Source organism: Triturus cristatus, chromosome 9, assembly GCF_964204655.1.
Source record: "Triturus cristatus chromosome 9, aTriCri1.1, whole genome shotgun sequence".
Taxonomy (NCBI): Eukaryota; Metazoa; Chordata; class Amphibia; order Caudata; family Salamandridae; genus Triturus; species Triturus cristatus.
In genome coordinates, this window is record NC_140592.1 from 293,156,731 (window position 1) to 293,169,200 (window position 12,470).

The window sequence follows — 12,470 nt, forward strand, 5'->3', positions numbered from 1 at the left end:
ACTAGAGCACGAAAGCTGCTCATTGTAATAAAAAGAGGGAGAATTAAAATTGGAAACTGTAGCCCAGCCACTCATGACAAACTGCTAAGTTCCCTTAGTAGTGGGTCATGCTTGATATTGAACCAACATTTTTATAAGTGTGAAAGTTTTAAAATCTATGAAATAAATAAAAATAGCCACCCAAGGCTGTTTAGAAGGCAGGTAAAAAAACACACACTGGCAGAGCTAGGCACCTCCACCGTGGTACAAGGAAAGCAATGGGTGCCTCGCCGTAGGACTACAATGTCCTTAATCCTGCAGGTAGGGTGTTGTCCAAATGAAGATCAGTGCGTTCAACTGATCCAATTTGGATGTGCAAGCTTGCCGCCTTAATAGGCTGACATGCCCATAGATCACACTACTTTTTCTAACCCGTAATGGCCATTTGACATCAAACTGTGGTAAAAATATTTTTTTTTCACATTTATCTGCCACAATATACTACCAGTGGCAACCCTTCTATTTTCCTGCATTCCCAAACATGTAATATAAAACAGCAATCTGTATGTGTGGGTGGGCATAACATACAGGAGTGGGATGGTCCTAAAAAATAAGCTCAACCACGTCAAGTTCTTTTTTCCTGTGCAGTTATGATAAGAATGTTGCATTAAAACACTAATTACAGTTTTTAACCCAAAATATTTCTGGAAATTATTTAGCAATATTCATGAATTTGTCACTTCCGTGGAGCACATCGCAGTTTTATGTCAATAATACCTAGCAAACATTAAACAGTGGCTAAGAAAACATTATTTCCTCATATGTACATGCCACAAAATCTGCATCTTCATTTTGTGAAAATAGCATCCCATATGTGTGACTTGTCACATCAACGGCAGAGGAATGGGCCAAACCGAATTTCATATCAAGTCCATTTTGGCTGTCATTACACCAGTCGCGGCCAGCATGACTCGCGGGTGGGCGGGGGAATGTAATTATTTTTTTTAATTAAACATACCATTTTCTCCGGTCCGGCGTCGCTTCGCCTCTCCTCTCAACTCTCCATACAGGAAGCAGGCAGCCTCCCTCCCCTTCCCTAAGCCAATCACAATGCTGCAATGGCAGTGTTGTGATTGGTTGGGACGCCAACCCCACAGGCGTCAATGGAGAGGCCATTTTCTCTATGTAGTCTGCATGCAGCCTACATAGAGAAAATGCAGAGTGCGTATGACTGGTTTGGTCGGCCATGGGGCCGGCCAAACAGTCAGCGCACTCAGAGTGGGCAAGCCACTCATCCCCCTGGACTCCTGCAGGACTGCCCACCGCCCCCCCCCCCCCCGCCCCAACCAGGCATACTCTACTGCTTCCTCACAGTGCGAGAAGCAGAAACATAAAATGGTATTTAAAATCCCATTTTATGTTTCTGGTTCTCGCACTGTGAGAAAGCAGTGGGGCGACGCTCCTCCACCCATGCCTTACACACACAAATTTGGCATGTGATACAGTTAAAGTATTTAGTTCTGATTTTACCCATCTCTCATGGAACCATATCTAGAGACTTGAGGAAATCCAGGAAGATGTGACTTGTGTGATTCACACAACCTTTTCTAACCTAGAAGCCCTGCAAATACTAAAATGGGCTAAAAACACAATTTGCTCATGCCTATTTGCCGTAAATAACCTCAAGTTTTTAAACTTCTTACCATCCTAAATTCCCACACTCTTCCAGCTAAAACCGGCACCCAATATGTGTGGGTTGGTGTTAGACCTGACATCTTTGTTGTGGTTTCCCCAGTCTATTTGCTTCTGGCTTCCGGTTTTTGATTGTGTGCTTGACTTCGTTTTTGCTGGTTTTAGGAGTCTGGGCACTTTACTACTACTGGCCAGTGAATTGGAGAATCTGCCAAGGGTGGGCAGGGTCCATGCAGAAGAAGGGGGAGGGGACAAAACATAAAAGTAAGGAGCTCTCAAATGGGCCCTAAACTAGTTCCTAGGGTATGGATTCCCAACCTCCTGTTAAGAAGAGTCGGTTCGCTTCAGGAAATCCTGCAGGTAAGGGACCCCTGAAGTGCTTTACCTGTGGTTAGGAAGGACACTTCAAGGGGGATCCCAAGTGTCCCAAGGGGGCACAGCTTACCCCCGGTGGGCAGTCACTGGGGATGGCAAGTGCAGCGCTTGGGTAGGCGTTGGTCCCAGCTAGTGGTGGGGGCCATCCAAGATGACCCTAGTTACCCTTGGTGACAGTGAGATGGTCCAGAGAACCCTCATGTCTGACAACACTAGAAAGTACAGCAAGTGGGTGACGATCAATGGGAGGAGGGTGGAGGCTCTGAGAGACACAGGAGCCAGCATGACAATCATCCGCTGTCACCTGCTGTCCTCAGAGCAGGTAATACATAATGTGGTCCCACAAGTAGTTGCTGTAGACAACAGGTAACGCCAATGTTTGGTGGCTCAGGTTTCCTTTGAATTATGGTGGGTCTCAGAGTCCTTGAGGGTAGCTGTGAGTCCTTCAATGCCTGTGGATTGTCTGCTGGGCAACAACCTGGAGCATACCGCCTGGAAGGAGGTAGAGCTCAGGTCGCACTTGGAGATGTTGGAATTGTTGGAGTGGGTATGCCTGACCCACGGTCCATGGCAACACGTGAGGGTAGTCAGAAGGACCTGAAACCTGAAAGAGTGGCCCAGGTCTCTGCTGGGAAGAGATTGGGCAAGGACAACGAGAAACCCAGCCCTGAAATTTCCACCGTCCAGGAGAAGGCTGAACATTAAGTGGACGCCCTGAAACCTACAGGGGAAAATGTGTCTGAACTGGGGAACCTGCCTGAGCTGTCCCAGTGTCCATGGAGGAGTTCTGCACAGTGCAGAAAGAGTGTCCTACTCTTGTGGGTCTTCAGAGCAGGCCGAGGCACAGGCAGCTGGTGACATCTCTGGAATTCACCTGATTTATTGGGAGAATGGTCTCCTGCGCTTCAGAGCCTTCCTACTGGGTCTGGCTCATGATGTACCTCTGGCAGGTCATTTGGGACATGACAATACCTTTGACAGGTTTTATCGCCCACTTTTATTGGCACCAAATGAGGAAAGCCTCATATGTGTTCTGCAGGTCCTGCTCTACCTGCCAGGTCAGTGGCAAGACATGGGGAGATGCAATGCTTCCGACCAGCTGTTTCCTGTTATGGGCACCCCTTTCAAACAGGTGGGCATTGACATTGTGGGGCCTTTGGATCCCAAGACAGCCATGGGCAACATGTTTGTCCTGGTCTTGGTGGACCATGCGACTCAGCACCTGTTAGCTAAACATCTGAGGACTGACTGCGCCCAAGTGGACAAGGTACTGATGGGGATCTTTACCCATGTTGTTTTCCCCACGGAGGTGGTATCTGACCACAGTACCAATTTCATGTCTTTGTACACGAAGGCCATCTGAAAGGAATGTGGATTTACCTAAAAGTCCTAAAGGCCTTGCCACCCACAGTCCAATGGATTGGTTGAAAGGTTCAACCAATCTCTGAAAGGCATGATTATGGGACTTTCAGAACTCATGAGGTGTAAGTGGGACTTTCTCTTGCCATGCCTCCTGTTTACTCACAGTGAGTTACTGCAGAAGAGGGTTGGTTTGATACCGTTTGAACTTCTATATGGGCAGCCGGTGAGAGGACTTTTCAGTTTGGTGAAGAAGGGCTGGGAGCAAGCTCCCAAGAAGTCACCCGAGGATGTATTCAGTTACATGCTGGCATTTAGAAACCAGACAGCCCGCTTCTGGAAACTCTTCCAGGAGAATCTGGAAGCTAGCCAGGAGGACATGAAACATTGGTACGACTAGAATACCACTCTGGTCAGAAGATGTGGGTATTGGCGTCAGCAGAGCCCCATGCCCTACAAGACCACTGGTCTAGCCTGTTTGAGGTGAAGGAGCCAAGAGTGAAGTCACCTACCCGGTGGACTTGCAGACTGCTAGGAACCCCTTGAGGTCCTACAAGTGAACAGTATCAAACCACATTTTGAGATGTCTGATTTGATCATGCTCCTGGTCACGAATGATGGGGTGGAAGAGGAGAGTGAAGCACTCCTCGACCTCCTTCCATCCAAACAGCAGGATATGTCAGTGGAGGGTGTGATCCCCTCCCAGACACTGACTGTTAAACAGCAAAGAGACTGTCGCCAGGTGTTGGGACAGTTTGTTCCACTGTTTTCACTCACCCCAGGATTCACCCATTGGTGTGCATATGACATTGACACTGAGGATAACCTTCTTGTTAAGCTCAAAACTTACAGGTTGTCTGACCAAGTGAGGAACAGCATCAAAGAGGAAGTCTCTAATATGCTGGAGTTAGGGGTTGTTGAGCCCTCCAACAGCCCTTGGTCCTGTACAGTGGTTCTGGTCACCAAGGCTGCTCCACCCAGTGTCACACCTGAACTCCTGTTCTGTGTTGACTACTGTGGGCTCATTGTGGTCATGAAGACTGATGTGCAGCCCATCCCCAGAGCTGATATGCTCATTGATCGGCTTGGAGCTGCCAAGTTCCTCAACACCTTTGACTTAACGTCTGGGTACTGGAAGATTGCCTTGACCGAGGGGGCACCAGAGAGGTCAGCGTTCTCTGTGCCAGAAGGGCTCTCCAGTTCTTTTTACATGCCTTTTGGGTTTAAGAACACACCTGCCACCTTCCAGGGGTTGGTCAACCAGGTCCTGGCAGGGTTGGAGAACTTCAGTGCTGCATATCTTGATGACATTGCATTCTTCAGCTCCAGGTGGGAAGACAATTTTCACAGGACAATTTGCACCACCTGGGGAAGTGTTGAGGGCATTGCAAAGTGCAGGCCTCACTATCAAGGCCAGTAAGTGCCAGATAGAGCTGTGTTTTACTTGGCACACCGAGTGGGGGGGGGCGGCAGGTGCAGCCCACGCAACCAAAGCTCAATACCATTCTGGCTTGGGTACCTCTCAAGACCCAGAGGGAGGTGAGAGCCTTCTTAGGCCTCACCAGTTACAACAGGAGATTTGTCAAGGGATACGGCACCATTGTTGCCAACTTGACAGAGATAACTTCCATGAAGCAGCCATGGCAGGTGATCTCGATAGAGGCGTGCCAGACTACTTTTGACTCCCTGCAGGAAGCCATGTGTACTGCACCCATGCTCAAAAGTCCTGATTTCTCAAAGGAATTTGTGGCACTGTGGCATGCTCTCAGCTAAATGATGCGGGCCTAAATAAACCGGTAGACTTGATTAGTAGGAGGTTACTTATCAGGGAACAGAGGTGGAGCACAATAGAAATTGAAGCTTTTGTGTGGTTTGGGCACTGAAGAAGCTAACACCCTACTTGTTTGGGACTCACTTCCGGGTTCAGACAGACCACAGGCCCCTCAGATGGTTAGTGTAGATGAGGGGTGAGAATCCTAAATGGTTGAGGAGGTCCATCTGCCTACAGGGAATGAACTTTACGGTGGAACACTGTCCTGGAACAGAACACAACAACACTGATGATCTTTCCAGGTTTTTCTGCCTTAGTGATGATAACTCTCAAGAGGTTGGGTAGTTCTCCCCACTTTCTGCTAGCATCTTTTGGCTTGGTTTCCCCTGTTTTTTGCTTCTGGCCTCATGTTTTTTAATGTGCGCTGGACTTCATTTTTGCTGGTGTATGGACTCTGGGCACCTTACCACTGCTGACAGGTGGTAAAGTGCATGTGCTCTGTGCTTAAAATGTAATAGCATTTGGGATTTCCACAATTGCCATATTTGATTTACTAGTAAGTCCCTCGTACAGAGCACTACATGTGCACAGGGCCTGTGAAACAAATGCTACTAGTGGGCCTGCAGCACTGTTTGTGCCACCCACATCAATAGCCCTCCAAATATGTCTCAGGCCTGCCACTGCAAATTTTTAACTCCCATGTTGACCTGGCAAGTACACCTACCAACCGGCCCAAACCTTTCCTTTTACTACATGCAAAGGTACCCCTAAGGTAGGCATTATTTAGTCCCAGGGGCAGGGTGCTGTGAATTTAAAAGTTGTGATATGTGCTTTAAGTTTTACATGTCCTGGTAGTAAAAAACACTAAAGTCGCTTTTCACTACAGCACAGACTATTTCTCCCATAGGTTAGCATTGGAGCTGCTCTCTAGCATTTTACAGAGGGTATCTTCCAATTAGAGCTAATTGAGAATTGGAGTTTGGTGTCTCTGGACTTACAATTTTAAAACACATCTTTTAGTGGAGTGGATTTTTGAATTGCAGGTCTGAAAATTGTACTTTGAGAAAGTTGGCGTGTTATTACTTTAACAATTCGGTGCCTCTGCCTGTCCCAAGAATACACGTCTGAGTTGGATGACAGTTGGACTTTGTGAATTCACACACAAAGGGAGCTGAGGCGTGCCCTGCATATCCTGATGGCTCATCACCAGCATGATGGGTCGTCCTGAGCTGGAGTGGTGGGAGGAGTTGACACTTGCACCTGAGTATGAATGTGCCTGTCCCCACACAAAGAACTGCATATCCATCTGTAGTGTGTCTGGAACCAGGGCCAGGAAGGACTGGGTCTTTTGCGCTACAAAGGTCTTTCTTTGAAGTCTCCCTACTTCAAAGGCCAACATGAATATACGTACTGGACCTCTGACATAATAATGGGAGAAGCAGAAACACTTGTGGACTGAGGACATTCTGCCAGGAAGAAGAGCTATTGGACTTCCAGGAAGGACAGACATGCTGCTTCTTGCTTTGCTGTGTTTGCCTACTGTCTGCTGCTTCTTGCCTGGGAGCGAGAGGATTGGACTTTGCTCTCTGCATCCTGCTTTCTAAAGTTTCTCCAAGGGCTTGAGTTGAGCTTCCCTCTTGTTGGAAGTTTCAAGGCCATCAAAGACTTCACCTGCATCTTTCTACCAGCACCTGGGCTCCCTTGCTGGTATTCCTGAACTGCCAAGTGGTGCCAAACGCAGTCCTGGACCCTTGGAGGGGATTCTGGTGCTGCAGCCAAGAAATCAATGCCTCGATCCAAGTGTCATTTTGGAACCAGCGCAGCCCTGCAACATTGATTCATCACCACTGCCTTCACTGAAGTCGTGGTCCCCGCTCGCTGAGTGCATAACACAATGACCACGACTTACAACACAAGCCCCAACTGTGCTGCTGCACTGCCAAAGTACCGCCGCTCCGTGAGTCTCGAGCACAGCTTCACTGAAGTCCATGATGCACCACTCCGATTCCGACGCAGTGCTTTTGGCATGGTGGTTCGACATCAACGCCATGGAATCGAAGGACCACGCTGTGACATCGTCGCATCATCAACACTGTGTTCAGGACCCAAGGTCTTGCACATTCAACTGACGCATCACCTCCGGTGCACCCCCCATTGTTCTCGAGTGTTAGTGGCTCTGCGACCCTGCACGACACATCATTTTGCTACAGTGATGCCTCACATCTTTTGCGCAAACGCATCATCTCGAGTGCCAACCTTGCCAATGACTATATAGCAGTAAGGAACTGAAGCATCACCTGCCTTCGCGATGCCTCACCTCCTCTGTGCATCGCACGGTCTTTGACTTTGTGACACATCCAAGGTACTGTACAGGGATCTGCACAACTCCTGTAGCCGGCCCGTACACCATCGCAGTCGAAACTGAACTTTTGGATTTGTCTTGGTCAAGCACGACCAACTAGCCCCAATTGAAGCTATTGTTTTCTAAACACTATAACTGTATTTAATATTAAGGATACATATCTTGACTTGTATATGTTAGATTTTGAGCATTCTGGTCTTGTTTTAATCAAATAAATATTGCCTATTTTTTTAACTGGTGTGGAGTACTTTTGTGGTGTTTTCACTGGATTACTGTGTGTGTGTGCAGGTGTACTTGTGTGTGCGTGCACAAAAACTTTACACATTGTCTCTTTAGTTTAGCCGGACTGCTCTGTGCCAAGCTAGCAGAGAGTGAGCGTAAGTAAACTTAGTGTGTACTACACTTACCCTGACTAGAGTGTGGGTCCCTACTTGGACAGGGTGCAAACCACTGACAACTAGAGACCCCATTTCTAACAGTTGGCATGGGAAGTGGGAGAGAATCAGGCAAAACCCATGACAGTGTCAAGTCAGGTTACAACCGGGACAGTGTCAGGTCAAGTAACATGCAAATGTTTCATATGGAATAGCCACAGATTTCCCACTGTCCCGTTATTATTGTTATTATTAATCAGATTTGTATTGCGCATGGCTGCCCCAGCAACGGGGCGTCCCAGAGCAGCCCAAACCCAAGACCTGAACCTAAGAGATAGAAATACAGTATTAACCAAGGAGGCAGGGGAAAACCAAGTTTTTATGGCTTTACGAAAGGCCAGATGATTCTGGATTGCTCTGATGGGGGCAGGAAGCGAATTCCAGAGTTTTGCCGCCAGACTACGAAAGGAGCGACCGCCCGCTCTGGCTCTCAAAACACGAGGAATGCAGACCAGTGCACGGTCCGCCGATCTCAAAGGGCGCCGAGGTACATAAAACTCAAGTAGGTTAGACAGCCCCAAGGTCAAGATCTTATGTGACACACAAAGCGTCTTAAACTGAATGCGTTTTTCGACAGGCAGCCAGTGCAGCTTAGGGAGTATGTGAGCAACTGAACAGGACTTTGGGAGTGCTACTAGAAAACGCACTGCAGCATTCTGAACCCTTTGCAGGCGCTTGATGCTGGCCTCATTAGCACCCAAATAAAGGGCATTTCCATAGTCCAATCTGGACAGAATTGATGCCTGGACGATGGTTTGTCGCACCTTGGGGGGAAAGAAGCCCAGCAATGGTTTTAAACCACGCAAGAGCCCAAAGCACACCCCTGCCACTGCTTTTGATTGAGAGTCGAAGGTCAGGCCCTGGTCGAGCCACACCCCCAAGTTCTTCATAACCTCCTTGGGAGTGGGGGCGGGTTTCAGACGCTCCGGCCAGCACTGTTCAGACCACAACTCACGATCCTTCCCAAACAGTAAGATCTCAGACTTGCTAGCATTCAGCTGCAAACAGTTGGCCGCCATCCAATCTGCAACCGCTAAGATGTCCTCTTTAAACTTAACCAAGTTGGCACCACAATTCTTCGAAGAAGTGATCACCAATTGGGTGTCGACGGTGTACGACACCAGTGACAACCCCCTACCTTTTGCTACTGCAGCCAGGGGGCAAACATATATGGTAAACAAAAGAGGGATCAATACTGAGCCCTGCGGTACCCCCTGATGCAGTGCAAACTCCTGTGAGTGAAATGGTGGCACAGACACTTGAAAGGACCTCCCCTCCAAGAAAGAGCGAAATCAGCCCAGGGCCACATCCCTGATGCCAATTTCCTGAAGGCGTGTTAGCAAGGTTGCATGGGAGATAGTATCAAACGCGGCACTTAGGTCTAAGGGGACCAGGGCCGCTGAGTCGCCACCGTCCAAGCTGCCCCTAATAACTTCCGTCACTGCCAGCAATGCGGACTCAGTACCATGACGAACTCGGAAGCCGTGCTGAGATGGATCCAGAATGGCATTCTGTTCAATGTTCCGCTCCACATCCACCATCGCAGAGCTCCAGGAACATACACTGGACTCCATTTTGCCTATGAGTAGTTTCTCTCCTCTGACGCCATTTCCTGTTCAAATTTAAAGGGGAAAACACTCACAGAAGTATTGGCCGTAGTTAGTGAAACAGTGAGAACTGATTAATGGGTGGATGAATGTGACCTCTATGAAAGTGGAGCAAGCTCCAAGCGATCTAGTTGACTGAGTGTTGGCCACCTCAGTGGTAAGCTCATTCAAGATGCCAGCAAACATAAAATTATCCAAAAGCCGATCATAGCAATCTCCCAAAGTTGAACATTAGACAACTGTACAACCCATCAGAACTAAACAAACTGCATTGTTCAGACACAAGGATTCATTCACATTATACTCCACAAAGATCTATAACGGAATGTCTCCAGCAGCTATCCAATGTATTTCTTCATTAATCAAAAAACACTCCAGCCATGCCTGCCACCGAACAATATCACCACATCTAGACCATAGGACACACAGCAAATAACTATCAACAGACTACTTTGACACCAAGAGTCCCAGAAACACTGAGGAAGCAAAGACTCCTGGAGTGCTTCAGAAACATATATAGAACGTGGGAATGCCCATTATAAATGCACTTAACGTAATATAGCATAGGACTAAAGGTACTCTGAACTGGGTGTACATTTACTTGGGTGCTTTTTTAGTTGGGTGCACTTGTGGTTGGGTGGATCTGAAATCTATGCACTTTGGTTGGCTGATCATGTGGCTGATTGTAATTGGATTGTGTGCACTCGATATTGGGTGCACTTTAGTTAGGAGGCACTTGAGATTTGTTGCCCGTGTTGTTGGTTGCACTTACGGTTGGGTACAATAGGGGGTGAGGGCACTCTAGATTGGGTGAACTTGAGGTTGTGTTCACTTGGGGTGGGTGCATAAGGTTTAAGTGTGCTTGCATTGAGTACATTCAGTTGGGTGTGCTTAGGGTTGTGCAAACTTGGGGTTGTGTGCTTTTAGTGTTCAGTGCAATTAGACTTGGGTGTACCTGGGACTGAATACAATTGGTTTTCTCTTCAATTGTGGCTGAGCGTACCAGGGGATGTGTGCATTCTTGGCTGTGTATACTTTCTGTTGTGCGCACATTGGTGTGAGATCACTTATGGTTGGGTTCACGTGGTATTGTATGCCTTTGAGGTAGGGTGCACCTGAGATTTCGTAAATCGCGAATTGAGTGCACTTGTGGATGAGTAGAAGTTTGGTTATTTATGCTTAAAGGTGGGTGCACTTGGGGTAGTGTGCTGATAGAGCTTGGTGCACTTGGAGTTGGATGCACTTGGGGTTAATTGCGCTGCATTGAATATGGAGGATGACTCAGTGAGCTGGACGCTCTATGCTGATTATTGTGATTTTTCTGGAAGTCATGACTTTGAATCTCAGTAAGACAGCAGCAGCCCTCCATCTTTCGAAGGTGGGTAAATGAAATACCATATATTGGACAAAAGTAACATCTGTTGATCTCATCACGCAGAAATGGCATAAGTCTGGCTTTTAAATCTATATAAAACAACACAATAATTGATGTGTGTGAGCTTGGGGTTTGTGGGACTGGGGTGTCAGTGGAGCTGGAAATACTGGGGGCTGGGTACTTATATATGTTTGACTGCACTCAGAGGTGTGTGTGCTTCAGTTTAGTACAACCGTGTTGATGCAGCCAGGGTCAGATATTCTAGGCGTCGAATGTGAGGCTGTACTCCTTTGTCCTTCACCAAACACCCTGGGGCACATTTACAAGCCCCTTGTGTAACTTTTGTGCTGCAGTTTCGTCACTTTTGTGACGCAGCGGTGGTGCAAACAATGCGGCCAATTTACAACGTGATGCATCTAGGGAGATGCGTCATGTTGTAAAGCCCTGCGTCACATTATACCTGCGTCAGGTATAATGTATGCATGGTAGTCATTCCCATACAGGAAACCCTCATAGAAGTGACGCAATACACCACTTCTACGATGCCACGGCGTCAAATCCCTATGCCTGCTTGGAGCAGGCGTAAGGAGTGACGCAGTGTATTGGGCATAGGCCTCCCTGTGTATTGCTGGAGTTGCTTCGTGCTTGCGAAACGACTTTTGTGCCAACAAATACGTTCGAATTTCTGACACATCTGTCAAACCTTTGGCCATGGTGTCCCGTATTGTAAATAGGATGCATCCACGGTGGCACAAGGGTATCGCAGGCAGTCGCAGGAAACTGACACATCTCTACAAATGCGTCAGTTTCTTGTAAATCTGCCCCCCTGTGTGACCAATCTCTACCATTTCATCTCCTGGTATTTCAGATCCTTTACCTGGAAACTGACAACACTTAGACTCAGTGAACCCCACAGTACTAAGCGATGTATACACAGGGACATTCAGATGTGACTCTCCAGATGTGTTCAACAGCTGCTGGAAACATGGCTGCCCTCACACATCTTCTGATGATACACACAATGGTCTACTGGTAAAGGAATCAGGCAAGGAGCCAAGGACACCAAGAGACGAGGTTAGACCTTGTTTGAGGTGCTTCGCTGATACCCTCTATCTTCACTTAACAGCTCAAGCAAGCCTGTGGAATATCCATTTGTAGCCAATCACGGCCCGGTTTTCCTCGACCAGAGTGTGGGGGGGAAGCAGGCGAGAACAGCAGCTGCTCTCAATTACGCCGCATGATTGTGCAAAGTGGAGACTTGGCACGACCCGCGGAGAAGTTGTACGAACACTGCAGCCTATGGCCCGGAATCCGAAAAAACAAGATGGCTTCATCTGCACTAATGACAGTTAAAAGCACAGGCTTTAAGTGAACCACCCCGGTCGGAGAGGGACTCGTGCCGACCACTGATTGCGCCGTCTGTCCAGCAGCTGTGCGCGTGGGATGCAGGCCTGTTGCCGCTAATGGGCCCGCGCGGCAGGTGGGGTGACGGGGGGCCTGCGTGAAGGGGCGCAGA